Here is a 20,126-nt window from a genome sequence, read left to right as displayed (position 1 = left end):
TTAAATATTCCAAACTCTATGAGTAATCATCACATCAAAGGCAATATATCATAACCTGATACTGTGATACAATTCAGACAGCAAATTAATGTTTTACTTGGAAAACTCTCATCTATTTACCGTATTTCAGATTAAACCGATCCCATAATTCTGTTTCTTTACCTATCAGTAGTTTTGTCAGCAAATTTGTAAAGTGTAAACAGACAGCAAATGACTTTGTACTGTTGTGATAATGGGGCGTTCGGGGGGGCAATAATCTACTAGTAAAAATCTAATTAAGGCAGCGCTTCACACGGCGCTCAGATTGTTCTGTCTCTCACAGAGGAAGACGGATCTGTGTAGCGGAATAGGAATTAATTCCTCAGGGTTTGTTTAAATTTGAAAGACATCATTTTCCAGAGATCTATGACTTGGGTCTGACAAGAAATATTAAAATTCTGCTGGAAAATAACTGACACCAACACAAAATAATCTGGGGATATGATGTATGTATGATATGATATTTTACAGCTGCAGTCAGAAGCACAAGTTTGCAGCCTACAATTAATTATTTGTCAGAGCTGCTCAGTAAGACGGGCACATGTTCAGGTGATAGTACATACTGTACACCGGGGAACTCAATGATGTTTGCTAAACACCCATGGGATCAGTTTGGTTCTATGTTTTATGATGGAGAAATTGGCAGCAGGTTATGGAGGTATTGTAGCACAGAAGTCAGCATTGTTGTTCTTGGAGTGCTCGGGTCGTGGGATAAGATCCAACAAGGTTCCTTGTCTCTTTGATTGTCTCCGGAAGGTTATTCTGGGAGCTGTCTACCGGTTTCCTTTCATAGGATCTGATTCATGTTTGTAATTGCAGTGTAAAAATAAAGCTGTCTAGTATTTTTGAGCTTCATGCAAAAGTAGTACGACTGTGCATGGATGGCCGGGTCAGTTAGTGGGCAGTGAGGTCAATAAGTGGGTGGCAAGGTTGGGCAGTGGGTGGCAAGGTCAGTTAGTGGCAGTGAGGTCAGTTAGTGGGTGGCAAGGTCGATTAGTGGGGGCAAAGTTAGTCAGTGGGTGGCAAGGTCAGGAAGTGGGCTGATGGGTAAGTCAGTTGGTAGTAAGGTCAAGTAGTGGGCGGCAGGCAGTGGGATGGTGAGGGTGGTGAGGTCAGGCAGTGGGCTGAGAGGTAAGTCAGTGGGTGGTGAGGTCAAGTAGTTGGTGGAAATGTCAGGCAGTGGGCTAAGAGGTCAATCAGTGAGTGTCAAGGTCAGGCAGTGGGCTGAGAGGTCAGTCAGTGGGTGGCAAGGTCAAGCAGTTGGCAGTGAGGTCAGGCAGTGGGCAAATTTAACAAACAAAGACATTACTATCATAGTATCTCTCTTTCCATCTCTCGCTCTTAATTTCCCTCATTATATCTTTCTATGTGTCTCTCTACTCCCATGTCTCTTTTTCCCCATGCCTCTCTCTCCCCATATTTTTCTCTTTCTATCCGTGTATTTTTCTCCTCATGTCTCTCTCCTCCATTTATTTTTTATCTCTCTACGAGTGTGTCTTTCCTCCATGCCTGTCTCTCTCTCCATGTCTTTATAGCTCTTACTAGGACTATGCATGCAAATGATCTAAAAATAGTTATTTACAATCCTCCAATTTTATTCAACAGTGGTGCAGCAAATTCTCTTAAAGCAGCCAAAGAGGGTAATTGCTCTTTTTGAAACTTAATAGCAATGGGCTAATTTGTAGGCATGCCATAGAAGAGAACTTGGGTGAATATAGTACATCCACATACAGTGGTGTAGCTTGGTTCCATGGTGCCCGGAGCAAGGGCATGTTCCGTGCCCCCCCCCCCCCCCCCCCCCTGTTGTTTTTTCTAAATAAAGAACTTGAGCTTACCTATGGCATGCCCATTTCAAAGATAATGTTTGGCATTGTTATTCAAAATAATGCTCATGACAGAATATGCCACACACTGTAAAGCAATTTACACATAATACCCCACACTTTTGTAATATATACTATATATGCAAGTTTGACTTACCACATGACTGGGAGAAGCTGTCCCAACACTGTGAATGTTCCTCACTCATGAGCCCCAGAACAAAAAAAAAGGCCGGAGGGAGTATTGTGGCTGCAGTGGGGAGAAAAGATTGTAGCTGCAAGGGGAATTCAGTGTGAATGGAGGGAACTGACTGCATGGGGTGGAACAGTTTGGGTATGCAGGGGAAAGGATGGAGGAGGGCTGCAGTTTACCACAGGGATAATGTAATTCAGGTTACAGAGGAGGGGATTCAGACTACAGTGGGAAGGGGGGCACTGGCTGCGGGGAGAAGGGGTTTGGTGTGCAGAAGAAAGAGGGAGGGTGCCGTTGCACTGCAGGGGGAAGGCATGAGATTAGGCTGCAGGGGATAGTAGAGTCGTATGGATGGACTCTGCAGTGGATTGGATTCATCCTGCAGGGGGAGGGGTTTTACACGTGAAGGGGATGTGCTGCACAGTTCTGACAGCAAGTCTCAGAAGACCTAGTTAGCTTTGCTGCGGCCGTTTCGTTTAATGATCAGTGGAGCTTGCAGCTTAGGGACAGAAAGGAAGCAGGGAAATGCTTCTTACCTGCCCTCCATGTTAATTTCAAGCTTTTATCATATGCTCTCAAGCTGGGAGGGAGGGGAGGAGACGCATAGCCAATGACAGTCTGTCGCTGCTGCTTAAGCAGTCGGCTTAGCAGCTTACCGGACCCAGCGCACACTTGGCTCCTCCAAAAGCCGGCGGGGGCTGCGGTGCGGGCGCATAGTTACGACACTGGCCATGACGTTGTGACATCATGGCGCCGCATCCCTGCCTCCGGTGTCCCAAACTGTGAGATCGCTTGCCCGGTTTAAAGTTTAAACTGTCCCCATTGCATACTGATGCCGGGCAGGGCGGGGGAGCCGGCGGCAGAGCTCCGGTGCCAGGTGACATATCGGCGCCGAAGCTCCACCCTAGCTACGCCTCTGTCCACATATAATATACACAAAGAGTAAAGGATGATGAGAAAATACAACCAGAGTACAATCAGCAAAGTTATTCCACAACAGAATATAGTGGGAACAATTACCAGCTGATGGAAAGAACTGGTAACGGACAGTTCTTAACAAGGTGATAAAAGTACATATTCACCAGCAACATCCCGAGCTGGTGTCATGGAGGGAAATACATCTACTGTATAACTTTGTGCAGCATGTCCACCAAAGGGTCCAAAATAATCTGATGAGTTTCAACCCTTCCCGGGTCTTTATCAGGGCCGGCGCTACCCACTCAGCAGCTCCTGCAAAGCAGGGAGGCGCCATGCTGAAAAGGCGCTGTCTCCCTCCCTGCTCTGCTAAAGCTGCCTCAGACCTCACTATCACTGCCTCCTGCACGCTGACCGCAGCGCCTGTCTGGCAGTATGGAGAGGCTGAGCAGCTCCGTGCACACACTGTCCTCCTCCTGCGACCTGCCCCCTCTTCCTCATGGACACTTGCGCTGAGGCATGTAGTGCTGTCTGTGAATGCCTGGATGACATGTCATGTCTGGATCTGCACCCTATCCATTTCTTCCTGCGCCTGTCAGCTGTCAATCAAATGACGAACAGGCGGCAGCGCCGCCTCCCCTTCCCTCCCTCTTCTCAGTGTGCTGTGCCAGTGCCACTGCCAGTGCTCAAAACTCTGCCCCCTCTATCTCCTCCCCTCTTCTTCCATCTCCTCCTTCTCTCCCCTCATTTCCCTCTCAGTCATGAGTGCTGCACATACTTTTTGTACTGCTTTCGGATCGCATCGCACACACATTGCATGCATGCCATGCGATGCGATCTAGCCCATAACATATGCGATTCTCGCAGCATGTATGGGCACCTTTAGTGGTGGACACAGCACTGAGGTGGTGTATGCATACAGTACATGTACATGCACCCGAGATCCTTCATAGGATTGCATGTTGCATACACTCCCACAATCGGGCTGTCGCTTGTTGCAATGGCAATGTGAAAGGGCACAAAATGTATGGTTTGCAGGAGGGAGCTAGATACCCTAGCACCGGCCCTGGTCTTTATCAAGGCTGAAAATGTAAGTGTCCATGTGGGGTACAGGTCGGCATATATAATTATCAATATGGGCTGGCCAGGGTGTGTGTGTGGGCGGTGCTAATTAGTTATGGGCTTATCCATTTAGCTCCCAACATTAACAGCGTACCTCCTATTGCTGTATCCCCTCAATTCAACTACCAGTTTCCGTTCCATCTCTTCCAGTTACACACTTCCAGTGATGTTTGCGACCTACTTCCGGTCTGGACCTTCGAGATTACTTGAAGTTGCGCTTTTTACATCTGAATATCATAGAGGAAATCCCACCTTCTAAATATGTTGCTAAGTAACATATGATAAATAATAAATGTCCATAATGTATACCTTGTGGAGTCACCTGAGTACCCATAACCTCATCAATATAGAAAGAAATCTTCTATAAAAGAGTCTCAATTATGCACCAACCATAAACAAATTTGCCACGTTGATAGCTGTACACAAATTCATTAGAAAATTGTGTGTTAAGAAATTATTTCTCAATAAGGAAACTGTGACCAAGGGCCTTATTTTGGTTCATTCTTTCTGACAAAATCCTTCTTAGATGGGCAAAACCATGTGCACTGCAGGTGGGGCAGATGTAACATGTGCAGAGAGAATTAGATTTGGGTGGGGTTTTACTTCAAAGTGAGATCTATATTGCAGTGTAAAAATAAAGCAGTCAGTATTTTCCCTGCACAGAAACAAAATTACTCACCCAAATCTAATTCTCTCTGCACATGTTACATCTGCCCCCCCTGCAGTGCACATGGTTTTGTCCATCTAAGAAGGATTTTGTCAAAAAGAATGAACCAAAATAAGGCCCCAAGTTAGGAGAAGCAAAGCTATCTGATAACTATCAGCTTGATGTATATCTTGCCTGGTGCAGGATGATTTAAAAGAAATCTTCACCTTACTTTAATGGAAGAGCTGCACTAAAAACCTAAAAACCAATGACCAACTGGTGATTCAACCCGCCGACAAAGGCTGTGGTTGTGATGGATAAATCACGTAATTAAATGGAGGTGATAAAAGAGGATTGAGTTACATATAAATTGAGATCAGATGCTACAGAAAGTACTATGACTAAACGTTAAGGCCTGATCAGTAAATATTTGCAGCAAGGGGTACAGTATTAGAGGAAAAATAATCAAATTCTCCTGTGATTTACCTCTTCCCTAAGATGCACAAGGAACCTGTTCACACCCCAGGACATCCTATAGTATCAGGAGTCAACTATATCACTTCTAATATTTAATCAATTTACTACCCACAGTCCCATGGAAGGACAATTTTTTTATTGGTTAAACCTGATGTGAAATCATTGAACACGAAGCAGGGATTAATGCATCTACTGATTTTCTTAGTAGAAGTTCTATTAATCCTACACTTTCAAAGTTTCTTATAGAGGGGATCCGTTTCATTTTACTAATAACTATTTTAAATTTGGTGATGATTTTACATCAAAAAGTAGGAACAGTAATGGGCACCAGGTTCACCCCAAGTTACGCCAACATCTTTATGGCTAAGTGTGAACACCAATTTGGGTGAATCTAGTGTCATGAAAACGCTGTGTATACAATGTTTCATTTATATAGAGAGGAGATAAAGAGCTTTTAATGTTGCACATATTTAAATTTTAATGATAGTTTATTAATATAGAGATTTATTTTAATATTAGTAAAGTTGGTGTTGATTTAATCTATATAACTATTATGCTAAAAAAAGGGCATTTGGGTATGAAAAGAAAGAACCAGTTATCTATAACCAAGCGCAGGGCACTGGTTATAGTCCCAGCTGCCATTTATAAGGGATACTCAACCCTTAAATGAAACAAAAAATTAGACAAAAAGGTAAACAGTGCTAATGGACTATACCACAAGTATCAAAAAATAAATATATTTTATTAAGCAAAATTTCAATTCACAATACCACCGGCGGGTAGAACAATCTAAAAAAACCGTGTGCACAGAAATATTTTTAAATCACATAAAAACGTAAGTTTAAAAATCTATATCTCTAAACTGCAGCATGCATGACTAGAAACATTGGCTAATGAGCCTACTATGTATATACCCAATTGGGCTATTTTGCAATAAACCAGAGGCTTGATATAGAGTAGGTTAGTAGAACTGCGAGTAATATACTCAATACTGATGCTGTGACAATAATTGTGAGAATAATAATTCTCCCAGAGTCACACCAATAAGCAGAGTTAATGCTGTTTTAATTTGCAAGCATGTTACTCAATCGCACAGTAGCTTGATTCTGCAGAACCATCAGGTTACTTAGTATTATTAGTAGAGCTTCAAATGCCCATTCATTCAAGCTGTGTTTTATATAACAATTTTGCACAATAATTAGGCTTCCGTTTGGGTGCAGACAGATGGATGGTAGCTGTAATCCACTTTGGGTGAGAATTGCTGGCCTGGAGCAGGTCCCCGGCTGCTGGTCTTTCCGATGATACAGCCCTCCCTAGGACTCCCTGCTCTGGCGTGGATCTCCCCGACTCTTGTGGTTTGGATAATGACGGCAGTGTATTGATGGCGCGTTTCCCCTCCTTTCTCCTCGTCAGCGGCTTCATCAGATAAAGTATGAAAACATAACTTTAAGCCAACCAATTGCGAGATGTACATCAATTTTTTCCAGTTGTCACTACATAAATTGGTTCAACTCTATGCCAAGTGGACAACTTAAATATTTAAAGTGAAACAGTATGAATATAGAGACCTATTAACATCAAGCTGATTATTTAGAGTGTAAACTTGATGAATGTGGATCTACAAGGAAAACTGTAGAAAATGTAAGAAGAGATGTGGACAAAATAGAGAGGAACAAACTACTAACGAATAAACCACCAGATAGGAATTATAAGAAACTAATTATGAATAGGGAATTAAAGTATTACAGTTACAATGCCCAGCACAAAAATATAGAAAGGTCTTTAAGACACTGAAATGTCTTACTTCAAGATCCTTTTTTAGGGGATATTACGCCAAATAAACCCATTTTTATCTATAAAAAGCACCTAATTTGAAATATAATATACTTTATAGTATTTTGCCTCCAAATAAAAAAGAAGGCAGAATCCTTAAGAAAGATTTCCACAGGTGTGAATATGTAAAGAAATACAAAGTGATGGCTCCAAAAAATAGAAGAATTTACTATGAATGATAAAAAAAACATACAATCAGAGAGTTAATCACATGCCATAAAGAGCATTGGGGCAGATGTATGAAGGGTCGTTATGGGGTGAAGGGGTATCAGCGCACGTTATGTGCACTGATACCGCTTCTCCCCCATGTATGAAGCAGCCAGCGTGCGGTACAGTACAGAGGCGCTATGCGCCCCTGTCCATATCGGCGCTGCTATCTGAATGATAGCAGGTCGAATGTATGAACGGTCAGCATCGCTGACCGTTCCGCACGCTGCCGTTTTTGGCTTCACCAGCATCAGGCTGGTGAAGCCCTATCTAAACAGCAGGGACAGCGCTGTCCCTGCTGTCAGCTGTGGGCTGCGTTGGGGATCTCGCGTGAGTAGCGAGATCCCGCGCATGCCCAGTGCAGCCGACCGGGGGACAGGAGACAGCGCATCAGTGTAAACTGATGCGCTATCTCTAGGAGGGGACATCGCCGGAGGGGGGAGTTAGCGCTCCCCCGCTTCGGCAGACAATATGTTAATACATATTGTCGGTCTCCCCTCCTGCTTCGCCTCGCTATTGAGGCGAAGCAGGAAGTATCATAGCGGCGCGATAAGCGCTGCTATAATACATCTGCCCCAATATTTGTATAGTAGAATGGTCATGTAACCTTATTTGTATATGAAGAACATTAAGACCCTTAAAATCAGATTAAGGGGTGTATTCAATCTGTGCCAAAATTTCCCAACAGGGGAAGTATCGGTACTCGCCTATTCAATGCTGTTCTTAGCGATAACAATAATGCCATTACTGACAGCATTGAAGGCTGTCAGATCCGACTTTTTTTAAAGAAGGATCTGTTTGTCGGAAACAGCCATGGAATGTTGAATTCACTTCTGTTTTCCGACAATCCGCGACCATTTTTGCCGATTTCAGGACAATCCAACACTCATCTGTCGGTACTTTGAATAGCAACAGTCAAACTACTGTCTGAACCCGGAAAAAACATCTGTGATTCCGACTGTCAGGACGTTGCGAGACCCAGAATCCCAGATTGAATACCCCTATAAGTGAGCACTTTATTTTATCTTTATTGCTATTCAGCACACTTCTGGTAATCCTGAAGGTCCAGACCAGAAGTGGCCAGAAGTACGTCACAGACCGGAAGTCAACGGAAATGCACAACCGGAAGTAATGGACCAGAAAGCTGAATAGCTGGGATACAGCAATAGGAGGCACGCTGTCAAGGTTGGAAACTAACTGGATAGGCCCATAACTCATTCACACCATCCACACACACACCCTGGCTGTCCCATATTGATAATTATGCTGAACTGAACACTACATGGACACAATCGCAGATGCATTTCCCTCCAGGACTCCAGCTCGGGATGTTGCTGGTGAATATGTACTTTTATCACTTTGTTAAGATCTGTCCGTTACCAGTTCTTTCCATCAGCTGATAATTGTCCCCATAATGTTCTATTGTGGAATCACAGAGGAGCAATTACTGTACCCTGGTTTTTTGGCAGCCATAAAGACCTAAGGGAATTTTCTGTATCACCGCTGGATAAAATTAGAGTTACATAAATATTTATTTCTTATATGATTTGCATGCATATGTTATATTAGAGGCACATTCCAAAACTGGTCACCACTCTTTTCTATATGTAATTTGAGAGTTTGGGGATTCTCTTTTAGGTATCCAGTTGGAAAGCAGCCACTAGTGTGCAAGTACTGAAGGCATCAATTCTTTCTTGAATATCGACCTTGACACAAACCATAGTTAATGCTCAACACAGAAAAAGGTCAACTTGAGTTTTTCATGATTAATTCCAGCCTTATGCTTAGAAGAAAAATATGATATGAGGGTTAATATATGTAAAATGACAAATATATTCAAGACAGAAAAAAACTCACCTAGCAGGATGTAATAGCGCAAAATGTGTAGGAAGTGCTGCATACCGGCCTGACTCAGCGGCTTTTATAAAGTGGCAATCGTTTATAAAGTGGCCATCATTTACAAAGCAAAACCACACCTTGTAAATGATTGGTGCTCCTGCACCTCAGGTAATATGAGATGCGTTGACATCAAGCCACATGTATGCATCAAAGTAGATATGATAATCTAAATTTGAAATATCCTTACTGCTTCATTTGCTGATTTTTTATTTCATAGACAGACATAGTTTAAAATAGTGTGCACATCAGATATAAAGATGACAATCCCTATCTTGGAAATATGCAGTATTTAATTGAAGGTTCCTAACTCAGGGTGTTATTGAGACATGGCCGTATCGCTGGAAATTTGCTAGCTGGGCGATTGTCAATAGACTGCACATGCAATTGTAAAAAATTGAGCCACTTGCCAAAAGGAAGGTGGTTTCTGGGCAAACGGACACCCCCCCCCCCCCCCTGTGTTTGCCTATGGCATGAATTAAATGAGGCTTTCTATATTCTTACAGAAATACCCAATGATCCGAGAGCTGTAGGACAGAAAGTACTTTAGAAACTGCCATTGTTTCCAATCCTTAAATATGTAAATGGCCTGTGAAGTAAAACTGCCATGATGTATACATCCTTGGGCAGACATCAGTACATACCAATTTTATGATGATAAATGCCAGTGGGATGTCTACTTGGCATAGTATGTGCAACACAACCTAACATCACACATGCCAGTTGTTTCCAATGTTTCACAATAAATAGTTGGCAAACATGTTTAAACCCCCCGGTAACTCAGTCTATGGGCTTAATTCAGGCCTCGTCACAGGGCACATTTTGTTTGCTCATGGAAAAAACCATGCTGCGCTGCAGGTGAGGCAGATGTAACATATGCAGAGAGAGTTATGGTGCCTACACATGGTGAAATGTGTGCTATAGTAGGTGTGATTTGAGCCTATGCAATTTGCCCTGTACACTGGGTGGAATTTGAACTACAGTACATGGGATTTGAACTTCAGCCAATGTATGACTACACTACAATGCAATCTAATAAAAAAAGACCTGCCTGCACATACTTTTGCGATATGGACTACGTGGGGTGCGCATCTCATCACAAAGCAAAATAAACACGGTGCGATTTGAACTAGATAAAATTTTGAACTAAAAAGTTGTCTTTGAACTATACCACACTTGGACGGTATAAACCCTATACCATCCAACCTCAAAGCAGCAGAGCAGCCCCCGTACACTTTAGGGAATCTGATACTCTTCTTTAATACACAGTCATTCTTAGGAATTTATTTAAAAAGCAAAAACAAACCCTAATTAGAGGGGTCAATCAAGTTAAATGAAAGATAAAAAAAAAGAGTTACATAATGATAAACATGGCTACTAAATAGATGGTCAGCTAATCGGAGCTATCTCTCACCCATTATGTATCACCTGTATGCAGATAAGCATGTACCCATGTTTCAGAAATGATAGTAAATGTTAGTCTAGGTCAGGGGTAGGCAAATAATTTCTAACGTAATCTGGATAGTTCTAATTATTTTGATCGAGGTCCACAAAATTAAATATCTGTATTGTAATTAAGGGTCACCTTCTGATGACAAAAACCAAACTGCCACATAAAGCCTCATTCCCTGTGCCCCTCAAGACTGCCCCCCCCCCCCCCCAATAAAAAAATAAAAGTTAAGGTTTTTTTTTTTCCATGGGGGCCCACAAAGCTCCATCCCATTGAACTGGGATGAACAGATACCCCCCCCCCCCCCTTCTCCACCCCCTCCACAGCAGGCAGCAACCACGTTAAAAGGGGGGGAAAAGCCAAACATTTGAAACTTACACAGCAGGATTCTGCCCACTGCTGCTGCAGCTGTATTCTGCCCACTGCCACCACCACTGTGTTCTGCCCGCTACCTCTACCGCTGTATTCTCTGCACCGCCACTGTTCCTGCCGTTCCTGCCTCTGCTACTTGTGTTCCTGGCAAACTGCCAAAGATTCTCTAATGCCACCTTGCAGTGCACGGTGACATTACCGGCGCACCCATGCAATGCATTACTGGAACCGCTGAAGCCAGAAGAGGCTTCAGGAGGTGAATGGCGCCAGGAGAGACGTAATGGCCACATCTCGCCGGTCCGCATTTTTGCCCTTTGCGGTCCGCCAGTTGCCTACCCTTGGTCTAGGTGCTCCATCGAACAAAGTCTTGTGATAGGTGGGTGCTCACAATGGGACTATTTTTATCCTGCTGCTTCTGTATTATGTAAAACTGGCCACATCGGTGTGGAATCTTTCCATCCATTTTAGTTAGATCCTGCAAAGTTACAATCAGATGCAAATGTTCCATGATGTCTCCGGTCTTCCTCTGTAATGATCATCAGTGCTTAAGAATGGGCTGTCTTGAAGATGACATAGCGACACACCATCCAAGATCCAAGCTCAGATATAGTAAACCAATTACGCATGCAATGCGGATTACAGTTCCCAGCAGGGGAACTCATGGAATATAACCTGTACATATTACAGTTTCTTATCAAGCATGGTTCACATGACTGGAGAATACATCTTTCTGCACAGCATTCAGATAATAGCATCTGCCACCGCGTTGAATGATGTATAGCGAAGTCTGATACTTGTTTTATTGCCGCTAAATTGAGCAAGGTAGACCAATTACCTGCCTATAGATGCTGTAATTGAATTTTTAAATTTGTATATAAATCTGTTTGGACATAAATAGTAATTCTCTGGATGCTCTCTCTCACCTAAGTCAGATGCGTCCTTCACAAAACATTACATTTGTCCTCAAAAGTCTTGATAATAATAAAACATTTGTCCACATAAGCATGGATTTAATGATGTTTACACCGATTAATGGTGTTTTGTATACATCGTATACTGGTGAATGGTTGGCTATATATACTGATGTTTACTTACTGTTTATACACTGACTAATGATGTTCTACATAATATATATATATATATATATATACAGATGGCGCGGGTCTTATTATTGCCGCCTATGGCGATGTTTCCGACACTCGCCATGGCGCATACATGTAGCGAATCGCCGTGGCGCTTCACGACGAGTGCAATATCACAGACCAACCACCAGATGTCACTTTTAAAAACCTCATTTGCGCATGCGTAAGATTTGTGCTTCAGCGCGTGCATGATGCGCAGGAATTACATGAACTTTATTATACGATGAGCACCTCTCTAATGCCGCTGGCACGAGCGTGATCCAGTCTCTTCAGCCGAGAGTGCATCATGCTGATGCGGACAGAGAGTGTCGTACATGTACGTCATGGCCGGGAGGTACTTCCCGACACATGACGTACATGTACGTCATGGCTTCTAACTGTCACTGCGTCTATAGACGCAGTGACAGTTAGGAGATGTAGCCGCACAGACGCTAATGCGTAACATCAAACACCGTACTGTAGTTCTAAAGGTTGTACGACACGGACGCTATGCGTCTCAGTATACAGTACAGTATTGTTCTAAAGGCGGTCACAATATTGGAAACTTGGTCACAATATGGTTTTGCAGCATTACATTCACAGTATTGTGCGGTAAGTTACTGATGGGTAGATTTACAGTATGAAGCGGTGATAAGGGAGGAGAAGTGGAAAATGCCGTCCAATCAGCTCCTGACTGTTAAGCTACAGGCTGGGTGTAGAATCAGTCATGGTAGTATAGTAGTCATTACACTGTACAGTTCTTGGCTGTAGTGTAGTGGTTATCTGCATGGTGTTTCACGCCGGAGACCCGTGTTCGATTACGGCGTTAAACCTTTAATATTATAGTATCAAATTTTACAGTTTTAACTAAGATATAATTATTGACAATATACTGTGTGATTAAAATATAATTATTTATATTTACAGTATAGTATTACATTTTACAGTATATTGTATAAGTAATGTATTACAGTATATAAAAACTACTGATAAACTACTGATAAACTACTGTACCCACTACTCAGCGGCGGGCGCACAGAATGGGACGCTGTTCCGCACAGGACGCACGGCGCATAGGACGCACGGCGCATAGGACGCACGGCGCATAGGACGCACGGCGCACACGCTATTGCAGTATACTGTAGGCGCCATTATCAGTATCGCTAGTACTGTACCTGGACCTGTTCAGTATGTCGGACACTGGCAGAGTCAGGAGGGCAAGGCCCTTTGGCAGAGGGGAGCTCCTCACCCTGGTGGCTTGGCGGGACAGGCTCCTGGTCTCTAATCGGGAGATTGTGGAGGCCTACCAGGGGGCCCGTCAAGCCATCAGGGTGAGGTTCCATAGAGACAGGCCAGTTAGGAGCCTCCAGAGGAGATGGTCCGACCTGGTCCGTCGGGACCCTCAACTGCTGGACTCCCTCAGGCAAAGTAAGTACTGTACATACCTGTACAATGTTGAGTGCTATTGTATACAGTATTTTTTTACTTGTTGCCATGGGGGATTTTACAGTATACTGTACCTGTATTTTTTTTTAATGTGCTGATTGCTGTACAACTGTTCAGGTAGATTTTACAGAACTTGCTATTAGAATTAGAATTTAGAATTAGGGGGTGTGTCATTCTCCACCTGAAGGGTGTGTCTACAGTACTTCCATACAGTACACTACTGTACTGTACATGGAGATACTGTATTGTGTGTGGGGGGGCGCTGACCTGGACAGAGAGGTTTTTTGGACCGGGTCTGAGAGCGCCAGAGTCAGCTGTTCAGCAGTGGTATTGATACAGATTTGGGGGGAGCAGTATTAGACAGGTCCTTCTGAGCATTGTTCCGCTCTCCAACTCCAGGGCCTGGACCCCACTTCTTACATTCCCATTCCTGCAGCCACCAGACCTGGTTTCCAGCCCATGGTTGGGGTGATGTCAACATGTTAACCCCCGGAATCCATGGCAGATCATGTACTGTACAGTAAATTCTTTGCAATGAGCATGTTAATCCCTTCCAGAGTGTGCAACACCTGGAAGACCAGGTTCATCCCATGGCAACGAGCATGTTAACCCCCTAATATGCAATGAGCATTATAGTGTGTGTAGTAATGGGTAATGGACATTATGGAATGTGGTAAAATACTGTACATACTGTACTGTAATACAGTAGGTACTGTACAGTATTTTGGTGTACAGTATGGCATAATGTGTAGGACTAATGAGAGAGAGATGGAGATTGCTGCTACAGTACTGTGCAGTATTTCAGGGAGTCTCCTGCTGAAGAGGGAAGGCAACTACTGTATGCTGTACAGTACATGCTTGTTGCCATGGGTGATTTCCTACAGCATTGGTTTTCATGACATACTGTACAGTACTGTACAGTAAATTGTGGGCCCTTACAAACTTTTGATATGGGGCCTACAAATACTGTATCTGCAGTAATTACAGTATGCCTTACGCACTGTATTTCTTATTTTTCCAGGTATCAGCAGGATGACGCTGCGGGAGAGACAGCACCGCCACTGTAAGTACAGTACAGTATACTGTATACAGTACAGAGCGGAACATTGCATATTGACTTTCAAACATGTGGGATACTGTACAGGACCACAGCATTTCATCCCTCCTGGAATGGGTCATTTTGGCAGGTACTGTACTGTACTGTACTGTTATGTACTGCACAGTACAGTATGTACTGTAGTGTTGATACAGTACCTTAACACATTGTACTTTATAGTACAGTATGTTCGTGTTAGAGAATATACAGTACTGTACAGCACAGTAGTTTTTTTGTGTGCTTTTCCGCAGTCCCAGTGGATGTCGCAGCTCCAGAAGGCCTCCCTGCCGCCACCCAGGAGGAGAGGGCCACCTCTGCCCCCACCCAGCTGTAAGAGGAGTCTCTGAGCGCGGTTGGTAAGTATTGTACAGTATAACACCAGGGCTCTCACCATCTGTACCGGAAAAGTATTTTTGAACAGGCTCCAGCATGTACTGAGGCCCTTGTTCTTCTTCACTCTCTGACAAAATCCTTCTTGGATGGACAAACCCATGTGCACTGCAGGTGAGGCAGGTGTTACTGGACTTGCGCAGAGAGAATTGCAGTATGTACTGTACAGTAGATTTTGGTGTGTCATTTTGCACTGCCTCGCCTGCTGTGCACATGGGTTTGTCCATCTACTGTGGGGAGGATTTTGTCAGAGAGTGAAGCAGAGTAAGGGCATCAGTTCCTGCTGGAGCCTGTTCAAAAATACCCCTGCTTGCACGATACAGCCTCTTTATTTTGTCCTTTTTTTTTTTGACATTTGCAGCTCCAGAAAGCCTCCCTGCCGCCACCCAGGAGGAGAGGGCCACCTCTGCCCCCACCCAGCTGGAGGAGGAGTCTCTGAGCGCGGTTGGTAAGTATTGTACAGTATAACACCAGGGCTCTCACCATCTGTACCGGAAAAGTATTTTTGAACAGGCTCCAGCATGTACTGAGGCCCTTGTTCTTCTTCACTCTCTGACAAAATCCTTCTTGGATGGACAAACCCATGTGCACTGCAGGTGAGGCAGGTGTTACTGGACTTGCGCAGAGAGAATTACAGTATGTACTGTACAGTAGATTTGGGTGTGTCATTTTGCACTGCCTCGCCTGCTGTGCACATGGGTTTGTCCATCTACTGTGGGGAGGATTTTGTCAGAGAGTGAAGCAGAGTAAGGGCATCAGTTCCTGCTGGAGCCTGTTCAAAAATACCCCTGCTTGCACGATACAGCCTCTTTATTTTGTCCTTTTTTTTTTGACATTTGCAGCTCCAGAAAGCCTCCCTGCCGCCACCCAGGAGGAGAGGGCCACCTCTGCCCCCACCCAGCTGGAGGAGGAGTCTCTGAGCGCGGTTGGTAAGTATTGTACAGTATAACACCAGGGCTCTCACCATCTGTACCGGAAAAGTATTTTTGAACAGGCTCCAGCATGTACTGAGGCCCTTGTTCTTCTTCACTCTCTGACAAAATCCTTCTTGGATGGACAAACCCATGTGCACTGCAGGTGAGGCAGGTGTTACTGGACTTGCGCAGAGAGAATTACAGTATGTACTGTACAGTAGATTTGGGTGTGTCATTTTGCACTGCCTCGCCTGCTGTGCACATGGGTTTGTCCATCTACTGTGGGGAGGATTTTGTCAGAGAGTGAAGCAGAGTAAGGGCATCAGTTCCTGCTGGAGCCTGTTCAAAAATACCCCTGCTTGCACGATACAGCCTCTTTATTTTGTCCTTTTTTTTTTGACATTTGCAGCTCCAGAAAGCCTCCCTGCCGCCACCCAGGAGGAGAGGGCCACCTCTGCCCCCACCCAGCTGGAGGAGGAGTCTCTGAGCGCGGTTGGTAAGTATTGTACAGTATAACACCAGGGCTCTCACCATCTGTACCGGAAAAGTATTTTTGAACAGGCTCCAGCATGTACTGAGGCCCTTGTTCTTCTTCACTCTCTGACAAAATCCTTCTTGGATGGACAAACCCATGTGCACTGCAGGTGAGGCAGGTGTTACTGGACTTGCGCAGAGAGAATTACAGTATGTACTGTACAGTAGATTTGGGTGTGTCATTTTGCACTGCCTCGCCTGCTGTGCACATGGGTTTGTCCATCTACTGTGGGGAGGATTTTGTCAGAGAGTGAAGCAGAGTAAGGGCATCAGTTCCTGCTGGAGCCTGTTCAAAAATACCCCTGCTTGCACGATACAGCCTCTTTATTTTGTCCTTTTTTTTTTTTACATTTGCAGCTCCAGAAAGCCTCCCTGCCGCCACCCAGGAGGAGAGGGCCACCTCTGCCCCCACCCAGCTGGAGGAGGAGTCTCTGAGCGCGGTTGGTAAGTATTGTACAGTATAACACCAGGGCTCTCACCATCTGTACCGGAAAAGTATTTTTGAACAGGCTCCAGCATGTACTGAGGCCCTTGTTCTTCTTCACTCTCTGACAAAATCCTTCTTGGATGGACAAACCCATGTGCACTGCAGGTGAGGCAGGTGTTACTGGACTTGCGCAGAGAGAATTACAGTATGTACTGTACAGTAGATTTGGGTGTGTCATTTTGCACTGCCTCGCCTGCTGTGCACATGGGTTTGTCCATCTACTGTGGGGAGGATTTTGTCAGAGAGTGAAGCAGAGTAAGGGCATCAGTTCCTGCTGGAGCCTGTTCAAAAATACCCCTGCTTGCACGATACAGCCTCTTTATTTTGTCCTTTTTTTTTTTTACATTTGCAGCTCCAGAAAGCCTCCCTGCCGCCACCCAGGAGGAGAGGGCCACCTCTGCCCCCACCCAGCTGGAGGAGGAGTCTCTGAGCGCGGTTGGTAAGTATTGTACAGTATAACACCAGGGCTCTCACCATCTGTACCGGAAAAGTATTTTTGAAGAGGCTCCAGCATGTACTGAGGCCCTTGTTCTTCTTCACTCTCTGACAAAATCCTTCTTGGATGGACAAACCCATGTGCACTGCAGGTGAGGCAGGTGTTACTGGACTTGCGCAGAGAGAATTGCAGTATGTACTGTACAGTAGATTTGGGTGTGTCATTTTGCACTGCCTCGCCTGCTGTGCACATGGGTTTGTCCATCTACTGTGGGGAGGATTTTGTCAGAGAGTGAAGCAGAGTAAGGGCATCAGTTCCTGCTGGAGCCTGTTCAAAAATACCCCTGCTTGCACGATACAGCCTCTTTATTTTGTCCTTTTTTTTTTGACATTTGCAGCTCCAGAAAGCCTCCCTGCCGCCACCCAGGAGGAGAGGGCCACCTCTGCCCCCACCCAGCTGGAGGAGGAGTCTCTGAGCGCGGTTGGTAAGTATTGTACAGTATAACACCAGGGCTCTCACCATCTGTACCGGAAAAGTATTTTTGAACAGGCTCCAGCATGTACTGAGGCCCTTGTTCTTCTTCACTCTCTGACAAAATCCTTCTTGGATGGACAAACCCATGTGCACTGCAGGTGAGGCAGGTGTTACTGGACTTGCGCAGAGAGAATTACAGTATGTACTGTACAGTAGATTTGGGTGTGTCATTTTGCACTGCCTCGCCTGCTGTGCACATGGGTTTGTCCATCTACTGTGGGGAGGATTTTGTCAGAGAGTGAAGCAGAGTAAGGGCATCAGTTCCTGCTGGAGCCTGTTCAAAAATACCCCTGCTTGCACGATACAGCCTCTTTATTTTGTCCTTTTTTTTTTGACATTTGCAGCTCCAGAAAGCCTCCCTGCCGCCACCCAGGAGGAGAGGGCCACCTCTGCCCCCACCCAGCTGGAGGAGGAGTCTCTGAGCGCGGTTGGTAAGTATTGTACAGTATAACACCAGGGCTCTCACCATCTGTACCGGAAAAGTATTTTTGAACAGGCTCCAGCATGTACTGAGGCCCTTGTTCTTCTTCACTCTCTGACAAAATCCTTCTTGGATGGACAAACCCATGTGCACTGCAGGTGAGGCAGGTGTTACTGGACTTGCGCAGAGAGAATTACAGTATGTACTGTACAGTAGATTTGGGTGTGTCATTTTGCACTGCCTCGCCTGCTGTGCACATGGGTTTGTCCATCTACTGTGGGGAGGATTTTGTCAGAGAGTGAAGCAGAGTAAGGGCATCAGTTCCTGCTGGAGCCTGTTCAAAAATACCCCTGCTTGCACGATACAGCCTCTTTATTTTGTCCTTTTTTTTTTTGACATTTGCAGCTCCAGAAAGCCTCCCTGCCGCCACCCAGGAGGAGAGGGCCACCTCTGCCCCCACCCAGCTGGAGGAGGAGTCTCTGAGCGCGGTTGGTAAGTATTGTACAGTATAACACCAGGGCTCTCACCATCTGTACCGGAAAAGTATTTTTGAACAGGCTCCAGCATGTACTGAGGCCCTTGTTCTTCTTCACTCTCTGACAAAATCCTTCTTGGATGGACAAACCTATGTGCACTGCAGGTGAGGCAGGTGTTACTGGACTTGCGCAGAGAGAATTACAGTATGTACTGTACAGTAGATTTGGGTGTGTCATTTTGCACTGCCTCGCCTGCTGTGCACATGGGTTTGTCCATCTACTGTGGGGAGGATTTTGTCAGAGAGTGAAGCAGAATAAGGGCATCAGTTCCTGCTGGAGCCTGTTCAAAAATACCCCTGCTTGCACGATACAGCCTCTTTATTTTGTCCTTTTTTTTTTTTACATTTGCAGCTCCAGAAAGCCTCCCTGCCGCCACCCAGGAGGAGAGGGCCACCTCTGCCCCCACCCAGCTGGAGGAGGAGTCTCTGAGCGCGGTTGGTAAGTATTGTACAGTATAACACCAGGGCTCTAACCATCTGTACCGGAAAAGTATTTTTGAACAGGCTCCAGCATGTACTGAGGCCCTTGTTCTTCTTCACTCTCTGACAAAATCCTTCTTGGATGGACAAACCCATGTGCACTGCAGGTGAGGCAGGTGTTACTGGACTTGCGCAGAGAGAATTGCAGTATGTACTGTACAGTAGATTTGGGTGTGTCATTTTGCACTGCCTCGCCTGCTGTGCACATGGGTTTGTCCATCTACTGTGGGGAGGATTTTGTCAGAGAGTGAAGCAGAGTAAGGGCATCAGTTCCTGCTGGAGCCTGTTCAAAAATACCCCTGCTTGCACGATACAGCCTCTTTATTTTGTCCTTTTTTTTTTGACATTTGCAGCTCCAGAAAGCCTCCCTGCCGCCACCCAGGAGGAGAGGGCCACCTCTGCCCCCACCCAGCTGGAGGAGGAGTCTCTGAGCGCGGTTGGTAAGTATTGTACAGTATAACACCAGGGCTCTCACCATCTGTACCGGAAAAGTATTTTTGAACAGGCTCCAGCATGTACTGAGGCCCTTGTTCTTCTTCACTCTCTGACAAAATCCTTCTTGGATGGACAAACCCATGTGCACTGCAGGTGAGGCAGGTGTTACTGGACTTGCGCAGAGAGAATTACAGTATGTACTGTACAGTAGATTTGGGTGTGTCATTTTGCACTGCCTCGCCTGCTGTGCACATGGGTTTGTCCATCTACTGTGGGGAGGATTTTGTCAGAGAGTGAAGCAGAGTAAGGGCAGATGTAAGCCCCAGG

This window comes from Crinia signifera, chromosome 9 (genome assembly GCF_055691185.1).
Source record: "Crinia signifera chromosome 9, ASM5569118v1, whole genome shotgun sequence".
NCBI classification, from domain to species: Eukaryota; Metazoa; Chordata; class Amphibia; order Anura; family Myobatrachidae; genus Crinia; species Crinia signifera.
This window is presented reverse-complemented; position numbering follows the sequence as displayed.